The 26,669-nt window shown below is 32.6% G+C and overlaps 2 pseudogenes; one reads left to right on the top strand and one right to left on the bottom strand.

Moving 5' to 3' along the window:
* Positions 1-18,707, bottom strand: part of LOC128166752 (TPR and ankyrin repeat-containing protein 1-like) — a 42,070-nt pseudogene extending 23,363 nt beyond the window's left edge.
* A 4,762-nt stretch (positions 18,708-23,469) lies between these two features.
* LOC128173764 (uncharacterized) lies at positions 23,470-26,566 on the top strand (annotated as a pseudogene).
* Positions 26,567-26,669: the final 103 nt, after the last annotated feature.

Below are 26,669 nucleotides of genomic sequence, written 5' to 3'. Positions count from 1 at the left end.
TATTTTTTATGAAATGGGTGAACATTTTATATAGGAATCCAACATTTAAAATGAAAAATAATGTTAAGTTATCTAACACATGTAATATGTCACGTAGCATTAGACAGGGCTGTCCTTTTTCGGCACTTTTATATCTTTCTCTAGGTGAAAATTTAGCCTTAAATCCAAATATAAATGGTGTTACCTTAAACTCAAATGAAATAAAAAGTATTCAGCACGCATACGATTTAACATTAACTGTAAGAGATGATACATCTTTTATAAACACAAATGGGAATGTATTGATTTTTTTTAATTTGGGTTAAGAGTGGTTTCCTTTTTGTTAAAGATATACTGGATGATAATGGCAGAATTCGAACTTACGAAAGTTTTACTAATGTTATAAAAAAATAAATCCAATTGGTTATGTGAATATAAAATTATCATTTCTGTTCTAAAATCTGTGGTGAGAAAATAAAATTTTGCAAATACAAACTTTGTGGATAAGATAATTGATTTAGATTTTATCTTCAAACTGGTTATGATAACTTGTATTGAAAAAAGTGATTTGTTTACAAAAATTATATAAAGATGACGTTAAGAAAACCCTGCTATCAGACAAGACTGTCAAAAGAGTTTGAAATTCACGATACTCAACAATGGGAAAATATGTGTAAAATTTTACCAAACTATCCAACTTCAATTACTGACTACTTAGTAATATACTGTGTAAGAATGTTAATTTATGTAAATGGAAGGTAGATGTGAAACCAAAATGCAGGATATGTAAAGATAAAGAAACAAGTAAACATTTGATTTATGAAAGTAAAAATGTGCTCCTGAGATTTTTAGTTGAATTTCTTTCTTTTAATGTTAAATGGAAACACATTATTACAGGTTTCTATTTAGAAAACAATAGAAAATTTGCTAAATTAAATTTTATTATATCCTTTTTAACACCTAAGATAAATATTAAATGTATTGTAGATTAGAAAGATTAGATGAAAACGAAGATCATAGGCGCATCTAAAATCATATTTGTTAAACTACGCTTCTGAACCACGTTTGACTTATAAATTAAGAATATGCTATATCTCTGATTTTGCTGATATTTTGTAATAATATTACTGTATGTATACATATACATGTATATATACTAATGTATTTATAGATAAAATATCTACTGAGAGGTAGACCAGTCCTCCAGTACGGCTGTTTATAGGGTATGTTAATGCACTGTAATGACGAAGTGGTGATCCCTATAGACAACGTATATATACATGTTTGATAGAAATCTTTTTTATATATTTGGATTAACATATATGAGTTAAAAATTTGTAAACTCTTGTTTTTTGATAAACCTTTTAATTTTTTTTTAAAGCAATATACCTAAAAATGTAACTAAATATAGTAGAAAATTCTGTTCAACATTTTACAAAGATACATGCATTTAGTTCAGTATTATCTATTATTACCAGTACATGTACTATGATTATTATTGTCACTGCTAATAATATCATTATAATTGCCATTGTTGTTTATATGTTGTATAAAATGTTTTCAAAAAAAAAATTAATAAAAAATCGGACCGTACATCTTTAAGTGGTATATTAAATGTATAAATTTGTAAAATAGAATTAGAAAAAAGTAACGTTAACGAAAAATACAAAACTGTTCATTTATCAGCACAAAAAATGATATTGATTGTGGTTTAGTTGACCATATGAATAGAAAAAAACTTGGTTGGATAAAACTACCAGAATCCAATAGTAATCTAGAGATTACGCTGATGAGCAAGAGATATCCTGAATCTAAATACAAGTAAATCTCAGTCTCTTCAGTTTCTAGCCTTCATTTCTACCTGGCCTTTTCGGTCGTCCTCTTGATTTGTATATATCGCCCCCTCACCGCCCCCTCACTCTTTTGCCTTCTGCTCTCTACTGCCACCTGTTTCTTCCCATTCTGTACCTGCTTCTTCTGCACATGACGTTGTTTCCTTCTCTGGTCTTCCCTGTCTACAGCTAGAGTATAATTAATATTTAAGACTACTTTGGTTATACAGATTAAGAGGTATACAAAATAAGAAAATCTAAGAAATCTTATTTATGTTCATAACAGTTTATCTAATCACAGGTGTCAAAGGTAACAGAAATTACAAGTGGCCCATGGGCCACATCGCTCACCTGAACAACAGTTTCTTGTGACATTCTATTTTGTAGCATATGCTGTTTCTATCTTAAACTTCAAACCCCTTTCTGTTGCCCCATGCAGTACTGGTCCGGGGTATATGATTGGTTTGAACAATTTAGAATCTACACTATTTGAGGATCCTCGCATGATAATCTCACAAACTGTAGCATTGTAGTTCTTGAGAAGACATTTTTTAAACATTTTCCATATATATTTCTATGTTAAAATTTGAACCCCTCTTTGGGCCCCAGTATTAGTCAAGTGCAGTGGTCACTGATTTATTAATTTAGAAACTACATTATTTAAAGAGGCTTGCATAGTAATCTCACAAAGGATTGTAGTTTTCCAGAAGAAATTTTTATTTCTATGTTAATCTTTGAACCCCCTCTGGGGTCCGAATATTAGATCAAAGGTCACGACTTTTATAATTAAGAATAATTAAGAATCGACACTATTTAAGGAAGATTACGTAGTTGAAGCATTGTAATCATCGAGAAGAAGATTTTTAAATGTTTTTCAACTATCCTTCCATGACTTCTACGTTGAACTTTGTAATAGTCCCAGGGTCAATATTTTAAAAAATTTAAATCTTCGCACATTGTCCAAGGTTACATGCATAATATCACAAATTGCAGCATTGTAGTTTTCGAGAAGAATTTTATATAGTTTTCCTATTTACTTCTAGAGTTAACTTTAAACCCCTCTTGGTGCCCAAGTATTAGTCCGGGGTCACAATTTTACCAATTTAGAATCTACAATAGCCAAAGCTTGCACAGTAATATTCTGAACAGTTGCATTGTAGTTGCTTAGGGGAAGACTTTTAAACAGTTTTTAAATGGTTTAAACTTTGGCCACTTCTGGAGCCCCAGGTTTTGTCCGGGGGTCAGGATTTTTACAATTTAAAATCTTCACTATACATAAACAAGATTTTGTGTACATTTTGTGGCATTTCTAGTCCAGTGGTTCTTGAGAAGAAGGTTTTTAATCATTTTTCTTATGTATGTCAAGGTTAAACTTTGAATCCCACCTTAACAGTTTTGGTCCGGGGGTCATGATTTTTAAAATTTAAAATTTTAACGATATATGCAAGCTTTATGTAAATATTGACAATTTTTGTGCAGTGGTTCTTGAGAAGAAGACTTTTAAACATTTTTCCTACGTATTCCTATGTTAAATTTTGAACCCCGCCTGTGCCACAGTTTTGGTCCGGGGATCACTATTCTTATTATTAAGAATATTCATTATATATAAAAGCTTTTGTGTAAATATTGGCATTTCTGGTGCAGTGGTTCTAGAGAAGAATATTTTTAAAGACACACAACCTATACTCACTGTTTCATAATTTTCTTTTTTAAAAAGGGTTTAGCCCTTTATTTTAACAATTTAGAATCCCCAAGTTTGGTTAAAGTTTGCCCAGTGGTTTAAAATTTGAAAAGTTTACAGACGGACAGACGGACGACGGAAACGGGTGGTCAGTAAAACTCATTTGAACTCTCGGATCAGGTTAGCTTAAAAACTGGTTCTTTCGAGACTGTGTGAATTTATTACGGATGGCAATCGCTAACCGGTCTATCTTAGAATGACTGAATAGTTATCTCACAAATTGTAGCACTGTAATTTTTTAGAAGATTTTTAAACATTTCTTATGATATTTCTGTTAAACTTTGAACATATTTTTGGGCCCAAATATTAGTTCGGGGGTCACGGTTTTCATGATTTTGAATCTTCACGTTCATCTGAATTATAAGATGTAAGAGCAGTTTAAGAATTTAAAACGTGACAAACCATGCATTCTCTCACCAGAGGTTGTGCTACACACGCGTCGCATACACCTCTGTCCAAGCCCGATGTACAAGATTTTTGTACAAACTTAAACGACGAGCAAAATGTAATAAAGATCAATGTAGTTATTCCTTTTATCTAAGAATATGATTATAAATAATTAAGTTTAAATTTTTAACGCTTTTATTTATTTTGATTTCATCATTACTGTGAGAACTATTTTCTTGAGGTAAACATTAAAATAAGATAACATTATCTAGTTTGAGAGATGTTTGAGAATAATACATAATACGAGATTCCAATATCAGGCCCAAGGGATGACATTGGTCGAGGACTGATAGAGGCTGTGATATGAAAAAGGTTATCTTTTATTATATTTATTACATACTTTGTAATAAAAATTTTAAAAAACCACAGATTGAACAAATTGATATGAGATATTATTTGAAAGTAATCTGTACATGTATTAAATCACAATTTGAGATTTTATTATTTTACCAAATATATATATATATATATATATATATATATATATATATATATATATATATATATATATATATATATAGTTACAGAACCAGAATTTCCCCAGGTTTTCAAATTAACTGCTCCAAAACATTTGCTAGCATTTGTAGTTTTAAACTGCACTCAAAAATGTCAACTGTAGCAGATGTTTTATTTTTCGTTTGTAAACATGCACAAATGCCTAAACGAAAGAAGGCAGAGGAGTTCCGCAAGGGGTGTGATACGGATCTATATCATCACTAGGGCTGATAACCTGTATCAGCCCCGGAGGTAGATACGAGTTTTGTTATGTCATCTGTATCACATATGCAAATCAAAGTACTGAAGAACTGACGGGAGTTGATTTTGTCGATGTTTATTTATTTTAAAATCAATGATATGTTATTTTGCATGACAAGTACATGTAGTTTCTAATTTGTATTTGAATTACGCACATTTTTATAATATGAATTTTTGGACTTTTTCGACAAGAATGTCGAGAAACCCCCATATGAATCATCTTAAATAATATTTAAAGATAAAATTAATTCAATCAAACTATGTATCAGTAATAGAAATATTTCTCGAAAATTGTATGGATCCAAGCAATATTGAACTCTATAGTCTCGTTCAACCAAACGCTCGGCTGACACCGTAAATCTCCGACAAGCAAGGGAGACTCTCTGCTTGTCGGAGATTTACGGAGACAGTCGAGCGTCGAGTTGAACGAGACTATATTGAACTCTGGCGTAGGAATACATTCGACTACAAAAAATATCTAAATTGTTCGTACCATTTAAAATCTGACTATTTTCAAGGTATTTATAAATATGTTTCCTTGAAAAACAATGCTTTAGCATACATTACATTGAATTTATCAATTATGTTCAAGAACTAAGTCTTGGCAGCAGCGATGATTTGTGATGAGGTCCAAACACTGTTTCACTTTCGGTTTGTCTGAGTAACTGCATAGGAGAGTTGATTAAAATCAACTCCCAAAAACCCTGTTTTTATTACTTAGAATGTAATAAATAACAATATCATGATACAAAATCATAATATATAAAGAGTTTGATACAATATCACATTGTATCAAGTTGTTTTTCACATTTTAATATTATATGAAATAATAGTGCATCATATGCTACAACAGTGTATCATATCATACAATACTGTATTATAAAAACATGGTATATCATTTAACAACAAACACATCTATCAAGTAAGTTTGAGTAAGGTCGAAGTTTATTTTTTTAGCATCCTTGATAATGGAGATCAGGATCTGTATCTGAAGCTGCCTCTGCGATTCATTTATATTATAGGTAAATCAACCATGCAAGTTTGAAATAGTACTATTATCTATCAAACACGTGACCTGTTCCAAACAAGAGGCCCATGGGCCACATCGCTCACCTGAGCAACAATGGGCATGATAAAATCAGCTTCATGGAGTCAAAATACAAAAAATCTAGACAATGTTGTTTAATAGATGTAGATCCTATACAAAAAAATATGTTTCCCCCTGGATATTCTTATATTTATAATCAAGTCCCTTTTCTAACAGGATGCTTTTATAGTCATATCACATTCAGCATTGCAGTTCTCATAAAGACCCTTCACAATTGTTTATATACAGGATATAAACCTACATCAAACTCTGTACCCCTTGCGAGGTCCAATAATCGTCCTGGGGCCAAAGTTAAAACAATTTTAAAGAATCAGCAATTTATAAAAAAGCTTGCATATAAGTAAAATCATATATAATAACATTTCATTTTTTGTGAATAGTTAACGAGGCCGGGTCTAATTTGTTCTGCCCTAAATTTTTGAATGAAATTTTTTACATGAATTACTACTGATATAATTATTATCTTAGGATAAAAAAAATAAGACATTTAACACATCGTTTGTTTAAAGGGTCACCTCAAAGTTTGTTAATTTTTAACATAGGACCCTATGGGATTTTGCTTGAAATGTATCAATTTTGCACATGTTTTACATTTTTTTTAAACTTCTGCCCTAGGGATTTCTTTTTCAATTCTACATATTAAAGATATTGCTAAAAGGCATCAAATAGTCAAATAAAAAAAACCTTTTACCTCCTGCTTTGTTCCAGAGGTCTAATCAAGGTTGTTTTTTGTAAGCCCCGTTTCCCAGATTTGTCGGATTATGTTTTTTTTTTATTTCACAAAGGCGGAAATTGTGATCTTTATAGTATTATAAAAACATTCAGACATATTTAAGTAAAAAATAAATATATAACATTACATATTAAGGGTCATTAATATAAAATACATAGTTACCGTCTAGATATATATGGATTAAGCTATATTTAGGCGGATTAAGAAAACGTGACAGAGGGCTAGGCTTGCTGAAACCTTTTCACTTTTTCGACCCGAGCCCTAATATAGCTTAATATACTTCGAGACATTTATGTTTATTCCACAATATAATATCAATTTAAATCATCAAATGAGCTATTTTCAAAAACTTTCGCTGAATATCTTCAGTTGAAACTATCACACCATAGCGTCAACAAAGCAAAAAGATGACGTCACAATACAAATGAAACGCTGCGCGAAAGCGTGCGTACTCGTTCTGTACTCGGCCTCGTTAAATGTTTTCATTTGTACAACTGAATCCCAAATGTGGCCCCAAACTTCTCCTAAAGATTATGATTTGAACAAATTTGATCTACACTTTCTGAAGTTGCTTTTGCTAAAGTTACAGCTTTTCTAGGCAAATGTTTTTTTTTTAGAAAAAGATTTAAAGATATTTTTCAATATATATATATAAATTTGTCTCCCCCATCCCCTTGTGTCCCCATCAACCCCCCGGAAATCTTGATTTGAATAAACTTGAAATCTCACTACCTGACAATTCTTCCAAACAAACACCCTTCTTTCCAAATGGTTCTTAAGAATAAGATTTTAAAGATATATATTCCTTTGTAAAAAGCTGACCCCCATTGTGGCCCCATCGAACCCCCGAGGGTCATGATTTTCACAACTTTGAATTTTCACTACCTGAGGATGCTTCTATACAAGTTTCAACTTTCCTGGCATAATGGTTTCTAAGAAGAAGAGCTTTAAAAATATACTCTGTATATTCCTATGTAAAAATTCGTCCCCCTTTCATGGACCCATCCTACCCCCAAGGGTCATGATTTTCACAACTTTGAATCTACATTACCTGAGGATGTTTCCACACAAGTTTCCGATTTCCTGGCCAAATGGTTCTTGAGAAGATGATTTTTAAAGATTTACTCGATATATTCATATGTAAAAATTGGACCCCCATTGTGGCTCCAACCTACTCTTAAGAGTCATAATTTTCACAACCTTGAATTTACGTCAGCTAAGGATGCTTCCACATAGGTTTCAGCTTTCCTTGCCATATGGTTCTTCAGAAGAAACTTTTTAAAGATTTACTCTATATTTTCCTATGTAAAAATGAAACCCCCCATTGTGGCCTCATCCTACCCTTGGGGTTCATGATTTTTACAACTTTGAATCTACATTACCCAAGAATGCTTCCACAAAAGTTTCAGCCTTTCTGGCTGATTGCTTTCTGAGAAGAAGAGAAAAAGATTTTTTTTTAAAGATTTACTCTATATATTCCTATGTAAAAAGTCGACCCCCAAATGTGGCCCCACCCTATCCCCGAGGGTATTGATTTTCACAACCTTGAATCAACACTACCTGAGGGTGCTTCCATACTAGTTTCAGCTTTCCTGGCCTCATTATTCTTGAGAAAAAGATTTTTTAAGATTTACTCTATATATTCCTCTGTAAAAATTTGACCCCTCCCCATTGTGGCCTCACCGTACCCCCGAGGGTCATAATTTTCACAACCTTGAAATCACACCAGCTAAGGATGCTTTCACAAAAGTTTCAACTTTCCAGGATAATGGTTCTTGAGAAGAAGATTTTTAAAGATTTACTCTATATATTCCTATGTAAAAATGCAACCCCCCAATGTTGCCCCACCCTACCCCAGAGGGTCATGATTTTCACAACTTTGAATCTACACTACCTGAGGATGCTTCTACAAGTTTCAGCTTTCCTGGCCTTATGGTTCGTGAGAAGAAGATTTTTGAAAATTTCTCGAAAAATTTCAATAATTCCTAATTATCTCCCTTTGTAAAAGGGTGTGGTCCTTAATTTTAACAACTTGGAATCCCCTTAGCCTAGGGATGCTTTGCGCCAACTTTGGTTGAAATTGGTCCAGCGGTTCTGGAGAAGATGTTTAAAATGTGAAAAGTTTACAGACAGACGGACGGACGGTCGGACAGCCGGACAGACGGACGACAGACAAAATGTGATCAGAATAGCTCACTTGAGCTAAAAACCTATGGCATTGATTCAGCATCCTTGCCTGTGGAATGCATCAGATTCATTAGACGCACAATCCATGCAAGTTTGGTGAAGTTAGGACCAGTTATAACTAAGATATCATCATCAGAGGGCAGCTGCTCTAAAATCTTTAGCCAGCTAAAAAAAACCTTAAGTTCATCCAGCATCTGAAACCTACGGCTCAGATTCAACATTTAAGCCTGTCAAGTGCATCAGTATCATTATGCGCACCATCTATGCACGTTTTGTGAAGTGAGGACCAGAATCTATACTACTATATTAAATAATAGACTCGAACTTTTGGTCTTTAATACCGAGAAATCAAAAGAATACTGTCTTTTGTTATATATATTATAAACATCATTGGTACATGAAGATCACCAATTTGTTTTAATTTTTTCTCAGTTAAGCTTCGCTAATTGATAATCAACGAAAATTCCTCAAAAAATCCCGGAAATCACCTGGATTATTTGGATTTTACAATCTTGCGCTTGCGCAATACATTCACGCTAATAGGATCTTTAGTTTATGTTATTTGCATGAATAAACGCATAAATGCTAATACAAATACGGGTAAATTTTTATTGGACTTTTGCTATATATTCTGTTCATATATAGGAATGATTTCTTATGAGAGAAAGTATAAAATAACAAATATACATTTAAGGAGGCCGACTTTAGTTTGCATTGCACATGTTTTTGCGCATTCTAATATAATACAGTTGTTTTATACTTCTTATGAATTTTTTTCGATATCATTTATAAAATTGATAAACAAAATACAGATATAAATATTTAGATTTTTAAAGGAAATTTTTATTTTTAACACGATTTTTACGTTGTGCGGTAGGGGAGCTTTGCCATTGCGCTTTTATGACGTTATGATAAAATGAAGCTTTGTAGGAGTACGTTATAAGAAATAACATAAAAGAAAAAGTAAAAATTGTAGGCTGTTGAAATTTTATATACAGAATGATGCTATCCTCGAGGATATTTTTCTCATTTTTGGAATGAATCCATTATACCAATCATCATTCGTGATGATCCAAATATATAGCAAAATTTGGTGCATTTTAGTATTTTGAGATGGCCCCCTCTAAAAACCAGACGGTAGAATTTTGTGTTTTTTACATATAAGGTAGGAAATGATATTAATTATCATATATAAGAATTTGAGAAAAAAAGCTATTGTAGTATTTTTTAAAACTGCTTTGATGTGCGGAAAATGACAGTTTCCTATATATTCCTATAGTAAATGTACCTCTATATTGAGATGGTCCCTAATTATAAAAAGAACCAGAGGGTAGATTTTCATGAACCTTCGCATATAAACTAGAGTTGGTTTTAATTACATATGGTCAAAATATAAAGAGTTTTGCTATTGTAGTTTTTCCGCAAAAAAACCCAAATCGGCCTCCTTAAAGTAAGTACTTACTTTTGTCTTCGGGATGACAAAAAATATTTGATTACATGCACAAAAGTTACATTATATTTGTTAGGAGAGTAAATAGAATATGTTTTATCGTAAAAATGAATAATGTCTTACGGACCCAGTTTTACAAAAAAAAAATACGTGTACGTTGGTGAAAAGGTGTTGAATTCTTCCAGTCTATGGATTTAAATTTTTAGTTGAAAGGTATTTGCAGTTTCAAAAAGGTATGTTGTGATGAATTTGACTGTTATTTTCAAGGCAACTTATTTAACTTTCTCCAAAATCGTTCCGGAGCGATTCTGCAATTTTCTGCTACATAACGGTAATATGGAAGGCATTCTAACTGTGGTGAGGACCTTTCCCAAGACACAGTTAGATTATTCAAACTAAGTAAAGTGTAGTGAAATTAATAGCATTATTGTAGGCTTATAGCTTTGTTAAGTAAATATCAGCAATAAGGTGTGTCGATAAACCTATTTTGTAAATGCCCGATATGCAATGTTAACCCGTGCACGCACGGGTCAAAGTCTAGTAATATATAATTATCAGAGGGTATCTGCTCCAAAAACTTTAATCAGCTCCAAAAACCTTAACCTCATTCATCATCTTAAACCTATGGCTCAGATTCAGCATTCAAGCCTGTCAAGTTCATCAGTATTTTAAGACGCACCAACAATGCAGGTTTGGTGAAGTTAGGACCAGTAGTAACTTAGAGAGGGCACCTGAACCAAAAACTTTAACCTGCTCCAAAAACCCAAATCACCTCCGGCGTCTAAAATTTCTGGCCCAGATTTAGCATCCAAGTCTTTCAAGTTCATAAACAGGTCCAGATACATCCCCCATGCAAGTTTGGTAAAGATAGGACAAGTAACAACTAACAAGCTAATAACAAAAATAACAGATCGAAATCATTTGTCCAATACATATATACTTTAGAAACTCACGCTGTGTGTATTTCTTCAGTATGCCATACGCCTCTCTGTTATTTTGTCGATTCACGTAGTCAATGGGAAGGCGCTGACTCTGGTCGCGCACTGTCGGGGATACGCCCTTCCGGAGAAGCAGCCTCACTATGGTGGCCAGGAACTTTCCCTGGGGACAGCGGGACATCTTTAAAAGTGTGTGGAAAGGGGAATCCCCTCTAACGTCCATATATTCCATCGTTGCAGGCCTTTGAGTGGCTGGCATGATTTGTAACAATGCAATGTCTCCTGTATAAAAGAAATTGAATAAAAATTGCAAGAAAATGATCTGAAAAACATCCAATTCATATTTTAAAAATAAATAAATAAATAAAGGCAAATGATCTTAAGAGAGATAATTTAGTGTAAGTCTTTTTTCTATCGGTCTAGTCAGAGGTATACCCTGTCCTTGCGATGTCACCAGGTGGCGTACTTAAACGAAAGTTCACTCATGCAAAAGTCAACATAATTATGTATTAATATTTTCCATTTGTAAAACGCATTTTGACTAAATTACTCTCAAGTAAAAACAAATATCTACAGACTAATCAACGCGCAAGGCTCTGATAAACACATCAACCTTGCATTTTTAGCAAAGTAGGAATAAACAATATCTACACAGAGAGCAACATAACATTACCTTACCTGTCAGTACACAAAATCTAACGGCAGCAGAAAAAGGTGTGTCGTCTTCCGATGCTCGGAACCTCAATAAGGTTCCAAAGTCTCCCCCTTGTGTGATGAGAAACAGTACCAGAGGGATGATCCAGTTATTTAAGGAGGTGGGATCTTCGTGGCTCTCTAGGTACAGGAACAGTGTGTTGTAAGTGATTCCCTGAAAATCCACATCTCTCGCCACCCCCCTGGGGATCATTTGCACTAAGAACAGTAAAAGCAACTGCATGATTGATCAGTTTAAATAAATTTGACTCTGATATGTTAATATTCCGACTTGACTGAAATCGAAGACCAAAAAAGGAAGAGATATCTTTAAATATCAAGCTAATGAAATACAAGATACGGGTAATATTACATATCTTAACGGATATACCATCAACAACAGCAGAACCATTAATAAACTGGAAGTCTATGCCCAGGACCAGGTATCTGATGGCCACCCATTCCCCCCGGGCACTCAGTCTAGTCAGTACCTCCGGCCACACCTCACTGCTCACTTTACCCACATCTTTGTAACTTGTCTCCAACTCCTGCTTCCCTGTAATGTAATGCTGGTTAATCATTACACTGTTTTCTCATTATAATGCGACTCTATATAAAAAAAATTAACCTGTATTACACTACTTATTTTTACGTTTTCTTTATATATGCCAGTTAATGAAATATGGTTCATAAAGGTAAATTAATATTTGTGTAAATATGTCCATATTGAAGGCATATAAAATTGTCTGCACTTGATAAACATAAAAGAAAAAAATATAAATTTTACATGGCAATATTAACTTTCAAAATACCTGAATGTTAAATACACTGTACAATTTATTCTATTTTCAAAGCCTCTATAGCAAACGAAACCTGTGATATTTGAAAAGGATGCAACAGCCTCCACAAGAATGTTCAATTTCTCTGAAACAGTGCCATCTCCTTTCCAATAACCCTCCAAAAAGGCACTAAAAGACTCTCGGAATAGCTTCTTCTGTCGTAAAACTTGGCCCCTTCTCCAGTGTCCCTAAAAATAAAAGTATACGCAAAAACCCCATAAACCATAAATATTCCTTTGCACTAAATGCCTTAAAGAAAATTTCAAAGAACTCAATTCAGTTAACAAACCTCCATCCATGTTTGGTCACACATGACTGCTTCTTCAGCGTCTTCCAAGGCCGCTGTTACACTATGTAGGTTAGAGTGAACAATTGATCGGTTTGTTAGCACTATTGCTGCCTCACGTGTCAAATTCTTACAACCTTTTACCATGGTTATAGCTTGGTCATAGAAAATCAAGGCTTCCTTATATTCTTTGTTTTTAAATGCTATGTTTCCTTTCTCCTTTATCTCATTGATTTTGGCCTTCACGTGGCTATCTGAAATAAAAGTGCCATACTTTCAAAGCGTTATCTTGTAAAATGTTACTTATCATTTTTCTAAGTCAGAAAACTTGAAACCACACTTTTGTGAAAACGACGCTCTATTTTATATTATTTGCATTCAGACAAAGTCTTCCTTCTTTCAGTTTTGATAAAACTCAGTAATTGTCCAAGGCCTCCTGGGCTATATCTGTTTCTTTTGATGGAAGACCTTGCTCTGCATGAACACGACTGTTAGATATATAGAACTTATCCAATTGTTAAAATCAACTAACATGTTTGATCTTTAAAGGTGTTGCTTAACCTTGCAAAAAGAGTGAAGCATAAGTAGGGCGATTTCATCATGCAGTTGACACTCTTTGACTTAAATTTCTCATCACGTGTCTGCTATGGTCCGAATATAAATATGAGGTCAAGGGGCCATAGCGCTCGCATAAACAACATAGCCTTTGCTCTTATCAAAGCAGCTTTCTGGTGTCAAATACAAAATATATTTCATTAGATTATATTTTGTTTAAGTTTTTGTTTGATTTTTCTCAAAATATTTTTTGCAATGAACATTATTTTGTTGTTACTGTGATAACTGTATCAATAATCAAAATTCAAAACTATATCATGATGCTGTAATATATTATAAAATTACTGTTTGTAAAATTGCAATTCTTGAAATGAATAGTTTTTCAAATTTATTTCATATATATTTCTAGAATATTCTTCATCCTCTCCATAGACCCCCATATTAGTTTGGGGTCATGGTTTAAACAATTTAAAATTCAAACAATATTCCGATATTAAAATTAAGCCCCTCCTTTAGGCCACATTAATGGTCCAGAGGTCACCGGTTTGAACAATTGCAATTAAGATTCTACATTTTATGAGGATGATTTCATACATGTATATATAGTTACTTTAAATAGTGTAGCTTTTCGGATTTTAGGAATACTTAACACAATTTTTACAAATATACCTATATAGATCTTAAACTTTAGTGAATTCTAATACTGCTACTAATATTATTAAAGTTATACTCTTTCCTTGGAATAATTCCATGTATGTAATTAAAGGATCCAAATATACCTGTGTTAACTTGTTACTTTATCCAACCGAAATACCCATAAAATATATCCCGCGCATTTTCAACTGAAAACATCTATTTATTTCTATCATTTATTATGATATAGATTCATAATCATTTTCCAAAAATGAACTATAAAATAAAAGCTGGTTTGGAATCTATGCCAAATGAAAGAAGTACATTTTTCAGGCACCTGAATGTGACAAATGCTAAAACGAAGAAAATACTTTTGCCGATTTGTGTTAGATATGTTTATTTTATATTTTCATCATAACTTACATCTCTAAATGAATTTAAAATTTTGGCTGAACTAACTTCAGCGTAAAAGTGTTCCCTTTTATGAAACCAAACTATCCACGCTAGTCCTGTATTGACCTCGGCCTAGCAGAAAGTATGGGCTTTTTATGAAAGGAGCTTTAGGTATGCTGCACAGTTGTTTATATGTATAATGGAAAGAAAGATGAACAACCTAAAGGGAAATAACCTAATAAACTAATTTGATGCCAGAGCTTTTTTTTTAGTGGTGAGTATTTCATTGGCTCAACAATCATGGTACATAAATTTTTAGAACATTTTTAAAACGCTTTACAAAAGAGTAATTGGCATTGAGACAGATCAATTATGAGTACTTTGGACACTGAGCTAAAAGATACAGGCAACTTAGTTTTAACATAGTAAAAAGCATTAATAAGAAAACTTTAGACAATTAAGATACATGTAATAGTAAAAACGCAGAGTTTACACGTCAGCTAATATTGACTGCGATAATTCATAAAAAATATGTATTTGGTTTTTCAAACAAAGATAATTTTCTTTCGCATGAAGCTTGTTTCTTAAAAAAATATTAAAAGCAATAAACTCAATTTGTTTGCCATGTGATTTGAATGAATAAGATGAATGAAGCATTTTCCAATTAAAATATAATAATTTAATTGAACACTTTTTACTTTGTAGATACCAAATATGACATTCTGCATCGTTAAGTGAAAGACATTTTCTATATGTAGTTCCCACCAATATATTAGATCTAATTAAATGATTAATAATAATTTAAAAAATGGATTTTTAAAATTTAAAAAAAAAAAGTTGTCCCAAGAAAAATAGAAAAAAAAAAGAATAAAAACATAAAGAAATCGCCGGAAGTGAAAAGACTTAATAATGTGTATCATTACACATCTCACTTTTTTAAAATGCTTCTTTTAAGAGTTAGTTATTGCAATTCATTCCTTACCTTTTATATACAATATTGGCAAATGGTAAAGTTAAATATTAGCATTTTTAAAGAATGAAAAATCGGAAAAAATTAGTGCAGAAACTAGAAACAATGGAAACGATGGAAATGCCCTGAAATTTTAAAAATTCGAAACATATATGTATATGATATGCAATTTAAGATTTAAAAAAAAAAAAGATTGAAGGATAAGATAGCACAAGAGCCCACTTGGTTTAGTCCTAAAATACAATTTCAAATTTATTTTTTTTAATTAAAATTATTTGATAAATATTATAATACAAATTTGCAAAAGCAAAATTTCTAACTATTTTCAGCTTTGAATGTTTAAACAAACGACGAGAAAAAATGTTGCCCTAAGTTTTGGTGGCTACGAACCAGAAACCGAAAAAGCATAGTTATTTGTATTTTACTAAAGGTTATCTAATGTCTGGTTCTCTAACCACTAAGCTATTTAAGTCGCAAAGTTCGTGGTTTATATGCTACATACGACTTTGGCGAATTTATGGACTTATTATTCTAAGTAGTTCGATTGTTGGAATACAAAATGATATTTTTAATGCATTGTGGGTCATCTCTCTACTTTCTGTTAATAGAAATCGGTTTGTTTTCCATCAAATCTGATTTAGACTATGACAAAAATATGGAGCACAGACCCACCCTATAAAAGAAAAGGCATTGGAGTTCTAAAAAAATGAACACAACTTGAAGGTTTCGATACGCATACGCTAGTTTAAATCAACATACTCCAAGTATATAACAAAAATCTAAGGTACATGTATCCTAACCGCCCTTGTATAGGCATTTACACGCCTTATCCACCCATCTTCTTTCAATAATTTTAATTCGAAAGTTTTTTCGAACAAACTTACGATCCGGTGGTCCATTCCAAAATAGGCGTCTGAAAAAATTCATAGTTGCGACTCAGATCAAACTAAGACCGAACGATTTTTTTACACCGCCACAAACGTTTGGTTCTTTGGTTGTTCATCAACCTGCAACAACACTGTAAAATTGATACATACATTCACGTCAAGTAAAAAACAGAAAACACAGGCAAAAAGAGGCAATATACAAATATCCAAGTCTTTCAAGTCCATAAGTAGGTCCAGATGCATCATCCATGCAAGGTTGGTGAAGTCAGGACGAGTAGTATCTTAGATACAGGACTTGCAACCAAAAAATTAACCAGGTCCGGACGCCGACGCCGACGGTATAGTATAAGCTCCCCCGACTTCGTCTCGATGAGCTAAAAATTTAATGATATAAAGGGTGTTAGGAAAGTTCGTTCTGGTTGTAAATTGACAGAAATAAATTGATAAAAGCAATATTTTTGTTTGCAAATTCACACTGGTTATACTAGAAAATTTTCCCTCAACGTATCATTAGTTATCCTCCCCTATGTGCACTCTCTGGTGGTGTCATAGAGTGATGTAAACATTTATGTCTATTACGTCATCAAACAAAATGACGAGTTCGGTGAAAAAGCAGACGTCTTGCACAAGTGTCGATACTGTCAACGAATGAGCCCAGGCTTTGGCTTTATTAGATGCAGGATTCGGTGTGAAGGATGTGGCTAAACAACTGTGTAAAAGTGAGTGATGGGTAACAAAGTGGAGACGCAGGCGAGTGCAAAATAAACAGCTCACCGACCAACCGAGATCGGGCCGACCGTCGAAGATAGTAGGCGTAGTAAAAAGGAAAGTCGAGAACATAAAATACAAAAGAGGAAAATCAACAAGAAAATGCAGCAAGGAACTCAAGAACTCGGGCTTTAATGTGAGTCATGTGACTGTGTTTAATTATTTACGGAAAGTAAAAAAATGGAAGGCATTTAAGCGATCAAGAAATCAGCTTCTGACGAAAACACAACGACAAAAAAGATTGAAATTTGCTTGTGATCACAAGCACTTGACAGCTGAAGACTGGGAGAACTACATCTTCGGTGACGAATCTTCAAAATATCTGTTTCATGTTCCGAACCGACAAGACGATGTTGTGTGGATGTCCCAGTTATACTCTGTCCCGAGTTTTTGCTTCCACCACTTTTTGCATGATATTTCAATAATAGTAAATGCCTTTGTGCTCAAACTACGTTCATCCACTAATATAAAAAATGTCCAGATTATCTGTTTTGAAACGCCCCCTCTACCGCTTCAGGTTTCAATACACATCCCGAAACTGAAAGTCTACGGAGATTTTGCATTGCAACAGCCATTAATAAGCCCGGATGATAACGTTAAAAAATTGCGCGATGTATTCCGAGTGTATTCCGAATGGAGAAAAGATGTAAACATTCACCATTATAAATCTCCGTAAGGAATCTGTTTTCGTTCCTGTGAATTTTTCTGAGTGGAAAGGGATAATTGTTCAATGAAGATATCTTGGATATATTCCCTTTTAACGATTTCAACTGTATTTCTTTCACAGGTATGTGTAATTTTATTAAAAATCATCAAAAAGCGATGGAAGCAATAACTTGGGACAGACTATAGATGAGGTACCCGACGTCAGCTGCGTCAAGTCAAGCGCCAAAGTCATGATCTGGGGTGCAATGAGAGTTAACGGTTTGTCAAAGCTACACATTGTTCCATCTGACAAAACTATAGGCCTAAATGCAAAATATTATGTGGATAAAATTCTTCAAAAAGAACTTAAACCTGCACTGAATCGTCAAAAAAAAACACTGGCAGGATTGATGAACGAAAGTTAAAAATTAAAAATGTACTGAAAAACAAAGGTGGTCTATCTGGTTATTAAAAATCAAAACACTTACAAACGAGTTGTTTATTAATGAATCTAGGCTAAAGTAAATCACGGAACGAACTTTCTTAACACCCTTTACGTTGATCATTGCTGCTTATTATATATATATTGATAATTATTCAGTATAAATAATTAAACAGTATGGGAATCGTGAATTCCCGTTTCGGTTGTTATTGCTTGTCAATTCTGAAGAAGATGGGACTGAAGGGGTAATTCCCCTGGATCTAGACTTACCAGTTTCCAATCAAGAGACAGCCACAGTTACAAGAATGAAATCAATGTTGTGAAGAGTTTTTCATTTTACTCTAAATGGATGGCCAGCACAGACATGTTTATATATGATACAGATCTTTAAACCCTCTTTGACAGGAGGAATGAGCTTACAATGGACACGGATATGATTCTGATTTAAATACCATTCGACAAAACACAACCCGTACGATATGCTGTTGAACACGTTCAATTTAGGCCAAGTTCCCATAATAATTTTTTTTTTGTAGTACATGTATATACAAAGAACAGGAAAATTGGAATATAGAGTTGCAACGCTTAAATCTGTTAAAAGAAAAGTTATACTTATTATTTAGCAATGAATTGTTGCTTTACGTTTTTTATCATGATAAAATACGCTATTGATGTATTTACCTTTTATAAATCAGGTATGCCTAGGTTTAATTGGCTTGTACTTTTTGCCACCTTCACGCATATAATTTTGTTAGTCTTGTTATCATAGCAACATAAATCAATTTGAATAAACGAATGTCTTACACAGCCAAACAACAGATTTAAATTTTTAAATAAAATGTAAAAACGTATTTTTTTTAATTTTAAAATTTTAGTGTGAAAATTGTATTCACTGCCGTGTTATTTTTAAAATATGCAATACAAAAGTAATGTCAATTTTAAACACATGGCTATAAGTAAATAAATGCACATTCAATTAAGATGCATTTTTTTCCCCCAAAAACATAAATTATACGCCTTAGATGTATTTACATCTTATTAGTCGTGGTCTTGGTAATATTGACTCTATTTCGTCACACCTTCCTATTTATATAATTCTTTTCAACTTTCATTTTAATTACAGTTCAGGTAAGCTTCGACAAATGTCAAAGTCAGTACTTTATTTAATGAAATAAACAGCTGGTTCTTATTAAGAAAATGAAACTTTACACAACCGTAATTAACATTAACAATTTAAATATCAATTTAACCTCTAAAACATTCTTCTTGATGAACCAGCGACAACGATCATCATTATAATAAAAACTTAACTTGTTGCATTGCATCAAGGTTAGTTTCGTTTTAGAAATCTAATTTTAGCTCAAATAAACAATAATTTCTCAAGGGAAGAGAAGAGAGAGAGAGAGAGAGAGAGAGAGAGAGAGAGAGAGAGAGAGAGAGAGAGAACTAGAATTTTATTTTGTAACGGTACCATTATGAATAGCCCAAGTATTGATTGTAGTCAGGGTAAGGCATTCCCCGATTTCAGCTAGTTTTTAATTTGCTTTGTTGTATGCACGTTATTTAGGTGGCACACGTTACACATGTATGGTTTTAAGGGGTCGTTAGTTTTTGGGTGGTTTTTTTCTTTGGGAGAGGGGTATACATTTTGACAGACTACCGGTTCTACTTGCCTCTCAATTTTTAAAGTTTTTTTTAAGACTGTCTATACACATGTATATACTATATATATATATATACAATATGATTGAACCTCAGTAAACCAACAACACAAAGCGATCTATTAAGAGCGGATCAAATATCTTAATTTGATAATATTGGTCGAGTTTTCTAAAGCCACTCCCCCCAACGAAACGAAATCTACATGAACGAAACGAAACCTACCGAAACGAAACTATCATAATAATTTTGAAATCAATAAAGATGAAATAATATATATAATGTGTCAGGATTATTTTTTACTTCATATAAAATTTACATAGATTAAAAGCACTATAGTATAGTTATAAAAAAATTGACACCGATGATGGAGTTGATGGAAATATTAAAATTTAATAAAGCTATCGCTTTGGTACTTCTTTTTTACCGCATTATTTCTTCAAAAGTTTCTTATCCTCCACTTTTAATTTACAATTTATGAAAGCAGGCACGTAGCATCAGAGCCGCCCCCCCCCCACCACTTTTTCTCGCAGCGAACATTTTCCTTAAATTTTTAAAAAAAAATTAAAAATATTAAAAAGTGAAAATAAGATGGAGCCATTTTTCTCTGCTTGTCAAGATTTTTTGGATCAGTCTGCCTCCCCTCTCCACTCTCAAAAAGGATTCTACGTGCCTGGAAAGTGCGAAATCTGAATTTTAAACAAGAGACTTTAATAGCATACAGTAAACTGTATCCAAATTTTACACTTATTTTTCTACACTTAATCTTTGACATTATACCCTTATGAAATACTATTTTTACCAAAAACAAGATCCTATGCAAGATATACAACTAAATTTTTGGTAGGGGTACACTGTTAACTTGCAATTCCCTTTATTTCAGTTCTGCCCCCCCCCCCCCCCCCCTCCTTTACAAAACGATCATAGTATATATGAGAGCATGCATATATATGGAACGCCATAGCTGCCTTAAGATCAATTTCATATTATATGAACTGGTATCTTATTTATATGCAATAGTAGTATCATCATATGCAGTGGTAACATCATTATATGCAGTGGTAACATCATTACATGCAGTGGTAACATCATTATATGCAGTGCTAACATCATTATATACTATTATATCACCATTATATTCAGGGGTAAAATCTTTATATGAAGTGGTAACATTATTACGTTATGTCGTAAGATCATTATGTGCAGTAGTTTATTCATTATATGCTATGAATAAATCTTTATATGATATGATAAACTCATTTCATACAGAGCTAAACTCATAATGAACTCTTGTTCAATCGTTATGTTATATGGTACACTCTTCATGTGCAGTTGCAAAATCCTTTCATGCAGTGCAACTTCTTGACATTAGGTGATAAGTTCATTATATGCAGTACTAACATCATGTTATGGTGTATTAAAACCATTATGTATGGTGGTAAAACCTTAATGTATTGTGGTGAAAGCTTTACATGCAATTGTGAATCCTTTATATGATGTGACAATTTTATAATATGCCTGTTGAGTCATTGTATTATGAGGTCAGTTCTTTAATTTAGTTCTATTATTTAACAAAATCAATACCTTCTACATATAAGAAACAAATTACAAGAATTAGATTGTCATCTCATAGACTTGCAATTGAAAGCGGACGACACACTAGTGTACCAAAAGAAAGACGCTTATGTAAAGAAGATGGGGGAATAAGATGGCGCAAATGCCCATTCGGTTTAGTAGTGAAATACAATTTTGAATTTATGTTTCCCCAATTAAATCTATTCAAATATATTATAATAAAACTTTGCAAAAGCAAAATTTCTAACTATAGTCAGTTTTTAATATATTTAACAAAAAATAAGAAAAACAAATATTGTCGGAAATCATGGTGGCATCGAACCCGTAACATAAAAACCCTAGATATATAAGGTTAGCTTATGCCAGGTGCTCTAACCACTGAGCCATTTCAGACACAACAAAGTGGGCTTTTTAAATATTATGTGTGACTAAGGTCACGAACTACCGTACTTGTATTATTTTTTCAAAACGTTCAATTGTTGGGATACAAAATGATATTTTTAATGTATAGTGGGTCATCTCTCCACTTTTTGTTGATTGAAATCGGTTTGTTTTCCAATCGACCTTAATTAGACTATGAGAAAAATATGGAGCAAAGACCCACTCTATAAAAGAAAATGCCCTGAAGTTCTAAAAAATGACAGTATTTGCAGGTTTTGATACGTACACACCTGTTTGAGTCAACATATTCCAAGTATTGAACATACCTATAGGTTAAAAATCAATAATTCGTTAAATATATATTGTTTTCAATGATTTAAAAAAAAAACATCAGATTTATTGATACTTTAATTTTTCAGTGGCCTGTCCGACCGCGTATGGGCATTTTACACGCCTTATCCACCCATCTTCTTTTGTTTAGATATTGAAGATGAATTCCATTTTTTTTTTTACCTCGCTGCGTTTCAAAAGAGACTTGTTACTTCTGAAATAAACACAATAAAATAGATTTTAAATCACAATGGTTATATATATTTCATTTTGCTCGATTTAGTTTTGTTTCGGTAGGTTTCTTTTAATTTTGTTTCGTTTCGTTTCTATTTCGTTGCGCACTTACCAGGTACCCCCTTTTTTCCATATCACAGCCCTCGGACTGATAATGGTGTCTCAGGCTGATACTGGCTGCGATATGGAATTAGGAAATGAAGATAATAATTCATTGAAATTATTTACAGTTTTGATCAATGACACTTCACATTTTATGATTTGAAAATGTTTTATTAAAGGATAAAAAATGAAGAAAACTTTTCTATTGATCGACGTATCAAATATGTAAATGAATTTTAATAACAAAAATAGTAATTCAATATTTTTAGTGACAAGCTGATATAGAATTTTTTTTCAAAAAAATAAATGGATATGGATATGTACACGGACACAGATACGGATACCGACATGGACGCGGAGGATATGGACGAGGACATCGGTAAATTTCTTATTTGTACACTAAGATCCAAGAATAATGCTAATGAAATAATGATATGAAATTATATTAAATTTTATTTATAACTTATAATGACTTTATTTACTTAAGTAAAGAAATCAATAATTATAAATTATGCAGTGTATGTAAATGTTATTTGTATGTACATGTAGATCTAGTTTCTTCCGACAGCTATGGAACATCAGATCCATCGGGAAGTATCAGGTACATGCAATCGAAATAATATGATACATGTTGCAAAGAATTTAATATAATCTACGGTATCTCAAGTGCATGGTAACCGCATTTTTGAAAATGATAACTTACGTGTATAACACTCATCGCATGTGATATCTTCTTGATTAACAAAAGAAGGCAAAAATTCATTTACTGCAGTATTCTAGAGTAAAGAAATGTATACCAGCCTGCTGATGTAGCGATTGGTTATGTTTAATAGAAGATGATTATATTTTTGTATGAAACTTGTATCCTGATATTCTTCTTTCTTTCTCTCCTCAAAAAAAAGGCTCGGATATGGATGAAAATAGGGCTGGAGAAAATGCAGCAAAAAGTAAATTCTTTTTACAAGGAAATTTCCAATTTTATTTCACCGATAAAAGTCGGCATAAAGTAAAATTATTTTTGTTTTACAATACATTTTATGATACATGTACCTATATTATAGAAAAGCGTGGAAGACCGGTAGGATCAGCCCGCCGAAAATCAGAATCCCCTACTGAAGATTTTCGAGGTATATTAAATTTTTTAATGATTTTCCGCACATAATTTGCTATGGGTCTTATTTTACATGCCATTCTGAAAAGAGGCATATGGGCCATATCGCTCACCTGAGCAACAATAGCCATAATGAAATTAGATTTATTGAGTCAAATATGAAATATCTGGATAATGCAGTACGTACTAGAATAGATTCTGTATTTTTTAGAAAAGTCAAATTTTCTTCTGATATTCTTATGTTGTAACACTGACCCCATTTTGTAACAGGTTGTTCTTAATTATGTCCCCTTGAAACAGGATGTGGCCCTTCATTTTAACAAACTTAAATTCCCTTCACCCAATAATGCCTTGGCAGAGTTTATTCGAAATTGGCCCAGTGGTTCTGGAGAAGTAAAAAAATTGAAAAGTTTACGGACAGACGGACGGACGCCTGACAAAAAGTAATCAGAAAAGCTTGCTTGAGCTTTCAGCTCAGTTGAGCTCAAAACGTCCATGTTATGAGTATAAATAGCAATTTTGATTAAAATGTTTAAATGACCATGATCATGACTATTTATATAATGTAGGTTTATACTCTTTTGAATAGTGAGAGAGCCTAGGAAGAAGAAAATGCTGGCTATAGATTGCCTTGTTGCCATCATGTGCTGTGCTGCCATGTGTCTGGGAGGTATCTCCCAAGAACTCATGGTGGCCAGCAGAGAAAACGTGCAATCACTTTCTCACATCGAAAGGAAGCAGTGGCTACTAGATTATTTTTGGAGCCATTCAAAGTAATTCATCATTTAACTTTTTACATGTATTAACCATTTCTACAAGGCCTTGGACTTTTTGTAGGATGAAACTATCTTTTTCTTGTATCAAAACATGTTAAAAATAACGCTTTTTTAAATGAAAATGAAATATGCACATATTTAGTAGTCTTAGCTCAAAACCCAGACAAATCTTGTTGATTTCAATGAGCCATGGCTGAGTGGCCAACAATAAAATAGACAGTCTACATCACATTGTTGTTTAACACAACTATTAAAGTCCAAGCTTTTGTTAATAATTCTAAAATAAAAATAATTTTGGTTGTAACACTTTGATTAGGTGAACATATTTATCAAAGTAAATTTGTAATAAATTTCAATTATTATTATAATTAAATAACAGTTATGATGAAGAAACCAAGAAATGGAAATTTGTGTACATAATCGGAACTGTCGGCGTATGCAGCACTGCTTTTAGACAAATCCTTGGCATTCCCTCTTCAACATTTTACGCAGTCCGAAAAATGTTTTTGAGTGTGTATAAAAAAGTTTTTTTTAATGAAATGCTTGGTTTTTAATTAAATTGATCTCCCTTAATGGTTGGTGTTTTGTTGTTGTTGATTTTTATTGGTGTCTTATTAGATATTCGAGGACATACACAATCATTAATTTACATAACGCTTTTCCAGATAAACAAAGGGTAATAATCAACAGAAGGAGAGACAAAGGATGACAAAATCAAAGCCGGCTGTCGAGTGGTTGAAATATTACGCAACCAGCTTCGGGGAGAAATTACCAAACACTTGTCAGATACATTTGCCCCATGTTCAACCAAATTACATGTGTATGAAAGGATGGTATCAGAATCTCAAGTGAAGTTTCCTGAACCTATTTCATATTCATATTTCATATTCTCATTTCTTGAGATTGTGGAGGGAAGAGGCTTCATATATAGCCATTCCCAAGGTATACAGCATAGCATAACATAAACTCATATTAACTTCTCTTATCAAGATTACATGTACATGCAAACTATCTTTCATTAGATTGAAAAAGCTTTCTATTAAAAGGAAAAGATAAAGATTTTCATATTTAAAAAATACAGTGTATTAGTAGTGCCAGCAAAGAGACTGAAAATATCAAAATTTTAACAGACGACCCAGAAAGACAAAAATATCAATAGTTAAATATGCTGTATATTATGTTTTAGCACAACAGATTTTCGAAATGCGACACATGTACTTTAATAAAGACCAAACTAGGAGAAACACGAGATCCTGCACAGAGAGCAATTCTGATTGAAAAAAGAGAAAAGCATCTTCGATTACAAAAATAAGACGAGCATCATTATCATACACGAACATTACGCATGTAAATAAATGTATGATAAAAATTGTGCAGTTGAACAATTTCTTTATTTTATGAAAAACACAATATAACCGAGGAAAAAACACAAAATCATTCATGTACGTTATCTAATAAATGAGACAGCATTAGTATAAACAATACATTCAATATATATGTATTATGCAAGATAATCGTCGTACATGTACATGACAAAGTAATAGGCTAGTCTCTTCGATGCGATTGTCCTTGCCATATTTTGAGAAGTAAGCTTTTGAGATCTTCATGAGAACCATAAATCAAAATTTTGAAAATCGGAGTCCCTTCATGCTGTGGTGCACATAATTGATTTTAATCTGAATTGACTCGTTTTCAAAGACAATGTACATCCTTGTTTTCGTAACCAACCAATACTAAAATCCAATGATGTATTATCAAATGAAAAATCATGAAAAAACTAAAATCCTTAAGAATTAACATCATTTTTGTTAAATTTATTTTAATTTTAAAACAATTAATATATTTGCTTGGATCTAATTCAAATACATTCAAGATATTACGGCACATTGACTCTCTGGATCTCAAATTTCCTAAACCTTAAAACACGATTCCCCCCTAAACAATACACACCGGAGAGAAAGTGTAAATACACTACTGTATAACACACACACATAACCCCCACATATACAACCTAAATACAGAAATAATTCTCATCAACATTTTTCTTCATAATAGTTGCATTGTTGTTTGAATGTATTAAGAACACAACTACTTCGTCTTCTAAGCTTGAATGGATTGGCATATATAAAAAATGATCAAAACAACAAATGAAGAATTTATGTTAATGAACGATGCTTATATTGTTTACAATATGAGTAGCAGTATTAAGGTGGAATGCA

Source organism: Crassostrea angulata, chromosome 1 (genome assembly GCF_025612915.1).
Source record: "Crassostrea angulata isolate pt1a10 chromosome 1, ASM2561291v2, whole genome shotgun sequence".
NCBI lineage: Eukaryota > Metazoa > Mollusca > Bivalvia > Ostreida > Ostreidae > Magallana > Magallana angulata.
This window is presented reverse-complemented; position numbering and strand designations above follow the sequence as displayed.